The sequence below is a fragment of the Sus scrofa genome, chromosome 16 (assembly GCF_000003025.6).
Source record: "Sus scrofa isolate TJ Tabasco breed Duroc chromosome 16, Sscrofa11.1, whole genome shotgun sequence".
In the NCBI taxonomy this organism is placed as follows: domain Eukaryota; kingdom Metazoa; phylum Chordata; class Mammalia; order Artiodactyla; family Suidae; genus Sus; species Sus scrofa.
The window spans coordinates 46,262,844-46,269,111 of record NC_010458.4 but is presented as its reverse complement, the minus strand read 5'-3'; the positions used below and the strand labels follow the sequence as shown (position 1 = coordinate 46,269,111).

Here is a 6,268-nt window from a genome sequence, read left to right as displayed (position 1 = left end):
CTCCTTAGTTTCAGAGGGAGGGGCCACCTTCTCCCTTTCTGACAGCCAGCCTACCCCTTCCCAGTGCCACAGGGGTGGGGCTGCCATCTGTGGAATTGCTGATGCTGCTCAGAGGGCCCAGGAGGCAGAGCATTGATTCAAAGAGGATTGTTTGCTTGCTTTAAGATCTAATGGAATTTGCCTTGCTAAAGTCTTGGACAGGCTTGGGGACCCACCACTCCTTTCTTCTGATTTTCCCTTTTTTGGAATGAAAATGTTTCTCTTAGGCCTGCCCGTTGTATTTTGGAAGCACAGAACTAGTCCATATTCACAGGTTCATAGCTGGAGAGGAATTTGCTTTAGGATGAACTGTACCTCAAGTCTCAATTCTATCTGATTTCAATGACATTTAGTGGGACTTTCAACTTGGAACTGAGGCTGAGATGGGTTAAGACTCTTGGAGCTATTGGGACGGGGTGAGTGCATTTTGTGTATGAGAAGAACATAGATTTTGGAGAGCTAGAGGGACACATTTTATAGACTGAATTGTGTTCCTCTCCCCACCAAATTCATAGGTTGAGACCCTAACCTCCCTCACCCCACCCCATGTGACTGTGTTTGGAGACAGGGTCTATAAAGTTAAGAGAAGTCATGGGGGGGGGATGGGGCTTAATCCAAGAGGATCTATGTCCTTATGAGAAGAGGAAGAGACATCAGAAAACTCTTTCTGAACTCACACAGCAGAAAGGCCATGTGAGGGCACAGTGAGGTGGCCGTCTGCAAGGCAGGAAGAGTGGTCTCACTGGAAATCAACTCTGATGGCACTTTGAACTTGGACTCTGGGCCTCCAGAAATGTGAGAAAATAAACCTCTGTTGTTTAAGCTCCCCAGTCTGTGGTGTTCTGTTAGGGCTGTGTGAGCAGATGGATATGGGACCATCCTGACTTTTGCCTTCTTCCCTTGTTCACTGCTATCCTCTATTCTTGAGATAGATGACACTCTCTTCTCACTTTCCAAATCACATTCTTGTATATTTCATTTTGGGGAGTAAAAATCTGCACAAATTGGTTTGATTGTCCCTAAACATCAGTGACTAACTATGGCTAACTTATTTTTTGCCCTTGTGATTCAGTCTTTAATTATGTCATATATTGTCAATATCCGTATCATGGACCTTAAAGTTTTAAGAATTTACATAGAGTAAAATTGACTTTGTGCATCAAATTTAAAAAAATAGAAATAAAGGGGGCCAAATACAGAGAGGAACTCAATAAATAAATGAGCAAGAATTCAAGAGTTCACACCAACCACAACTCTGGATATTTACATGGAATTTTCATAAGTTCACAATTCCCAAGGTCTCAATATGTAAGACACACAAGACGAAAATAATTTAGGCAAATTAGATGAAATGCTGGAGTTAATCACTGAAAAATTTAAATTAAATGTCATTATTTTGAAGCTTAAAAAATGAAGTAATAGCTACAGTGTTTTAAGTCAGAGAGACTTTTCAGAGCTGTTTTTTAAAATGAAGATATGTGAATTATGGGAAAATTTTGATATATATATATTTGTATAGAAGCAAAGCACTCCACAACATTTGTTGTTAGAGGTAGGCTATTAATAACCCAGCTTTTGTGGAGTTTCATGGAGTAGGTGTATTAATTTGTTAGGGCTGCTATAACAGAGTACCATAGAATGGCAGGCTTAAACAAGAGAAAGTTATTTTCTCACAATCTGGGAGCTCAAAGCCTGAGGTCAAGGTGTGGGCAGGGTCAGTTTCTTCTGAGGCCATTCTGCTTGGCTTGTAGATGGTCATCTTCTCCCTGTATCTTTACGTGGTTTTCTCTCCGCATGTCTCTATGTTATCATCGCCTCTTCTTATAAGAACATTAGTCACAGTGGATTGTGGCCCACACACATGACTTCATTTCATAAGAGGTAGTTGCCCCTTTAAATGCTCTATCTTCCGAACAGTCACATTTTGAGGTCCTGGGGGTCTGGACTTCAACCTATGAATTTTAATGGGGGAGAGGGGACACGATTCAGCCTGTAACAGTAGGGATTTCTTATCAGCTTACCTCACCATTAAAATCACTCTCTGAAGTAAGAAGTTTTCCCATCCACAAAGAACAGAAAGGCTGGGATTCAGACCAACTCCCGGGACTAGAAACACTGTCTATTACCATATCTCTAAATTTAACCCGTATTAGTGTATCATAATAATGTACTATATGATATAAAATAATATAATTATATTATTAATTGGTTAAACATGTTCTATATTGCTAGGATTATATTATTAATTGGTTAAACATATTCTATATTGCTAGGATTATATTATTAATTGGTTAAACATGTTCTATATTGCTAGGATATGCAAGGGTAAACTATGGTTCAGCCCAATAATCACAAATTCCAAAGGAATTCTGTTGTCATTTGGGGATATTTGGGTACATGCATTTGGTTTTCTGTCTTACGGATACATGATTCAAAGAACAAAGTGATGCTTGAAAATCCATCCTCCTTTAAGTCACTAGATCCCCATCTAGCTCACTACTTCCTGAAAAGGTAAAATAGCTAAGTTCCTAATTTACTCTTCAGGAGGCCCTTAAACACAGGGAAGAAGAGAACCAAAGCTTTTCTCTCCGAATCAGCTCTGGGATGGAGTCAGTGAGGAAATCTGGTGAACTGCAATAGTACAACTTCTAAAAGAGATAAAATGTGTACAATGGAGAACTACATATACATATGTGTATATATACACATATGTATTCATGCACACATATATTACATATGTATATGTATTGCATACGTATATTTGTATGTATATACTATACATACACATATATACATATATACTAACATATACTATATGCAATATACACATATGATAATATATAAACATGTATTATATAAATTATATATTGTGTGTATATACAAAATTAATATATACTATTAATGCATTATTGTAATATTCTTATTTATATTTCAGTTATATAATAATGTCATATATTATGTATGTGAAATTAATATAAACATAAGTTAGAGGCTGAGATGATGCCTGGAGAATACGCACATATACCAAACACAAATACAAACATAATTTATATATAGTACATTTAATGTATAATATTATATATCATGTAGGTGTATGAATACATGTGTGTTTGGTGTATGTGTCTGTTTGTATCCTCCAGGCACCATTTCAGGCCCCAACACGTGTTTAAACAGTTTTAGTTAATGCCTTACTCTACTCTCAAAGGCATTTTGGAAAGAGGAACTCATGCTGTATGTACATACACACCCAATCCTCAGTATTACAAAAATTTCCTACTTCTTAACAATAACTACATATAATAATGATAGTAAAAAATATTTTTGCAACACTTTCAGTCCAGGGGTGGACAATATAAATGTTAATGGGAAATCAAAGCTGATTCTCCAGCAACTTGAAAGTTGCCCACAAAAACTCCCTGCTCTGAGGATTTTTAAGGCCTGGGATTTGTAAGCCACTCGGGATTTCAAGACATTTGTTACCTGGTGTAGAAAACACCAGGTTGGACATTGCCATTTCCCATTATTTTTGCAGATGATGTCCATGGGGAAAGCCAAGTATGGAATAACCTGAGCAAACATTTTGGTTAAGTCTGAGCACAATACAATGCAGATACCGGGTGTAAAGAAGGTATGGCCACAAAGTAACTTTCTAACCAAGTATTTCCCTCCTCATCATATCCCCTGTCAAAGGTCAGGCAGTGTGACGTGGCCAGTGGTAACACACTGTAGCCTTTGGCTTTCATGCTGACTCCAACTTCCTTCCTGTAACATACAACAATCTACTGAAGATTACACATGGGAGAGTTAGCATAAAACCTTTATATCTTCCAGCCCTAGGCATTTATGCAGGGACACTTCTCTAGAACGTATATATTTCTGACTGAAGTCAGATAAAAGGAACGTACTGCTGTACCTCCTTGTTCATGGACATATTACGTTGGAGCGTTGCTTGCTTTTTGCCTCTCTTTCCTTGCCAGAATAGAGCTACAGAAAAATGCTCTGCCTCAATTAGCAGGGGGCTTTTTCAAGAGTTGGGTGGGCTGTCTCCATTAGAATGACCTGATTCTACAGAGCTATATTTATCGATCCAGGTGCATTATCACAGTTTGCTTTTCATTAGTGTAACTGGGCATAGAACACATTCATAGGAAAACAGAGGTAGGGAAAAATGTGCTTTCTTCTTAGAGTGGAAATCAGAACCATTAGACTTTTCTTACCCAGATCAGCTAAAAGTTATACCCTCACATTTCTTCCCCAAAGCTCCTTTTGTAATGCCTCACGGCCCTTGTCTGTCAGTATCCACCATGATGAACACGATAAAAGTTAAAGCTAATGGACCAGGCTTCACAAGTAACTCCATTAGGGGACTAAAACTCAGTGAAATAATTCAAACTTAGGCAGATTATGGTTCCCCACTGGAAATGAGGTGTCTGTATGAAAGACAATGAGAACAAGAGCAAGGAATGCTTCTAATTTGGGTCTGACAATGCAGGTGAGGTTAATGGCAAACAGGACCAGACCTTTTTCCCTGATGAAAATCATGTATCCCCATTATAAAGAGGGAAGAAATGAGCCCAAGAGCAGTGATTATTATTCAGTTCACTAATCCTAACCTCAGATACTAGGCTGTGCTGTATTATTGAAGAGGGTTATTGCTTTGGCTAAATTAAAATCAGATTTTCGCCACTCGCCAGATCTTAACCACTCCCCACCAGCAGACACCTGTGGCTAGTCAGAATGAAGATCCCGTTTGGACAACTAGAAACAGGAACTCTGTATAGGAGGTAAAATAATGTTCCAGAATCTGCTGATAGGTCAAAATCTTGAGAAGCTATTGAAGTTACAGTCTTCTTTTATAAACACATACGCACACAGACACACACACACACATGCTTCCGTGTTGGGGACCCATGGGGTCTGAGAAGCGGTGTCATGGGCCTTCACGGACTAGATGAATAACCCTGAAGTCAAATGTGTCCTTGACTTGCTTCCTTCCTCTCCGACCCTGTCAAAGCTGCCCCTGCACAGCAGCTCTCCTTACCTTCTGCTTCACTCTCAACCACAGCCTCCTCCCTGATCTTCTGCCCCAGGTAGTCTTGAGCCCTCTTACCCTCACCGTGGTCAAGTCAATTAGCAAACACACATGCACAAGCCCAGTGTCCTCTGCTTCCATGCCTTCCAGGGTTTTTCTCCAATCACAGAATAAAGCCCAGATGCCCTTACATTTGCCTCCTACTTCTCTATGCTCTTCTTTCATCATATCTGAGTGATAGATGCCTAATGCCCCAGAAGTTCCAGACTTTTTGCAATTTCCTGCATATCATTTTTTGAGTCCATGCCATTATTTTTAGCAATCATGTCAGTGTGAAACCCACATATCCTCCTCTTCCCATTCCTTATTTGGTTAACTTTACACTTGAATGGCTCAACTCAGTTGCCTTTTCCACCAGCAACCTGTCCTGACACCCTCCCTTCTATTCCTGGGCCCAGTGAGGTGCTTTGCTCTGGTGGTCCATCCTGCCTTGAATACATCCATATTTCCCACTACACTACATTCTAATTATCTCCTTAGGTTTCTGTCTTTTACACAGGACTGACTGTAAGCTTCTTGAGAGTAGGGGCTTATATTTTATTCCTTCTTGTATACCTGGGTTTTAGAAATGGGTTTATGGAGAGTAGGTGTTTGATAAGCTTTGACTGTCAAGTGAGTAAAGATGCCTAATAAATAACCACTGATTTTTTTGTGACTTATTGCACTTCTTTTGGCTTAAATAGTAGCTATTCTTATGCAACTTCAGAATGTAAAAGGGAATATACACAGAAATGTAAACTAAATGAAATGAAAGAACTTACAGAATGCTGGGCATTTTGTAATGCTCAATGCTGATTCTTTTTCCCTATATATTAAATTCTACAATTAAATATAAATTTCATTTATTTAAATTTTTATTATATATATGCTTATATAATGTAAATATATATCATTTTATATTTAAAGTATATTATACTTTATACATTATAACATAAACTTACTTTTATTAAATCACATCTCAAAATAGGACCAAAAATTAAGGAAAGATATTTTATTGAAGTTATTAATCAGTGGCTGTTTGTTGCACATTACATCTCAATGCCAACCACCATATTAAGTGCTGGAGGTACTTTGAGGGATAGGCTACTGCCTTCAGGGAGCTTATAATCAAGTGGACTTTGCAAGAACCAAGTCCTC

The 6,268-nt window shown here is 38.5% G+C and overlaps 1 long non-coding RNA gene across 1 annotated transcript; it reads right to left on the bottom strand.

Annotated features, from left to right (window-relative positions):
* On the bottom strand, positions 1,269 to 5,939 carry LOC106506519. The gene is made up of 2 exons (XR_001301854.2): positions 5,081 to 5,939; positions 1,269 to 1,991 (listed from the first exon to the last, which is right to left on the bottom strand). It is a non-coding gene; the product is annotated as an uncharacterized LOC106506519 (long non-coding RNA).